We start from the raw sequence: 1,328 nt of genomic DNA, 5'->3' as shown, positions 1-1,328 counted from the left end.
CCTCCACCCCCCCACACACACACTGATAGCACACATGCACAAATCCCCCCCTCCTCGACACTAACTGTCACGGACTGCTTGGGCAGCAGGGGGCAGGCTCTGACTTAAAGTGCTGAAATTCAACAGCTCTCTCGAACTTGCAAGGCATGGCTGTGCAGCTGTCTCCAGCCATCTCCTTGCCCACTGTGTAATTTGTGGCGTTCTCTGATGTTCCCCGCTCTGCCTCTACAACCGGCACATAATGTACAGCAGTGGTGACTCCTGAGTATGGGCCTGGAGAACTCCGCCTACCGGGGGGTAGGGATTAATAATTTCAAAGGGGCAGAGCTAGGAGTGAAGCAGTGGACAGCAGTTGAGGGGCGTTTCAAACTGTAACAGGGTTGGGACAATTTCAGTATCCTTCCCTCACCGTCTAATTGGTCAGTCCCACGCTGATTGCCATAGCGCCCTTTCGAGACTGCAGAACTCTATCCCTTAGCCACGGTTGGCACAGCTGGATGGTGCCCCTGGCAAGTGCCATCCTGGCCAAGGGGTAGATACGCCCCTGAGGGTCAGGGCCAGCAACAGAAATCTCGGGGCCCAGTGCACTGATATCTCTGGGGCCCCCTCAACCCCCCTTAACTTGGCAGAGGGATCTTTAAAAAAAATGGAGCCTTTGACTCGGACCGTCAGTGAGGCCGGCAGGTGGTTTTCATACTGGGCTATCCAGCTCTTCGGTGGCGGTGGCAGGGACATTCAGAAAAGGGCCAGCACAGCAACATGCATAATAATGGCAATACAGTATGGACCACAGGGACTGGACAAAGTGATGGGGTAAAAGGAGGGGGGAGGGTTTAGTTGGCCTGTTAATTGTTTTCCTGCTTAAATTGAGCAGTTGGTGGATACACTTTAAAAAGCAATATTGGCACTGTGGCCCCATTATTTCTGTTCTTAATACTTGGAGCCCTGAACAAGTGTCCCCTTTGTCCCCCCTGTCACCGGGCCTGTTCAGGCGTTACCTATGGAGAAGCTGCGACATGACATCCTAGGACACGATACTGCACCATGCATCACCATTATATTTCAGTGTGCCTTGTCAATATTTAAATCTTGTTCTGTGTGACGTGAGTTGTAAATGGTTGAAAATCTCTGTGCTACAGTATCGTCACCATGTAGTTATAACAACACCGCAAAACCACCAAAAGACGTGTTTTGGTAGAGGGACTGCTGGAGGGGCCCATTGGGGCCCCCAGTTTGCTACCCCACCCCAGTATACCTGTGCTGTAGCCAGTGGAAGAGGCACTATCTTCCCGGTGATCTCTTCGGGAAGATGGTGCCGCACATAGAAA

The sequence above is a fragment of the Pseudophryne corroboree genome, unplaced genomic scaffold (assembly GCF_028390025.1).
Source record: "Pseudophryne corroboree isolate aPseCor3 unplaced genomic scaffold, aPseCor3.hap2 scaffold_2742, whole genome shotgun sequence".
In the NCBI taxonomy this organism is placed as follows: Eukaryota; Metazoa; Chordata; class Amphibia; order Anura; family Myobatrachidae; genus Pseudophryne; species Pseudophryne corroboree.
This window is presented reverse-complemented; position numbering follows the sequence as displayed.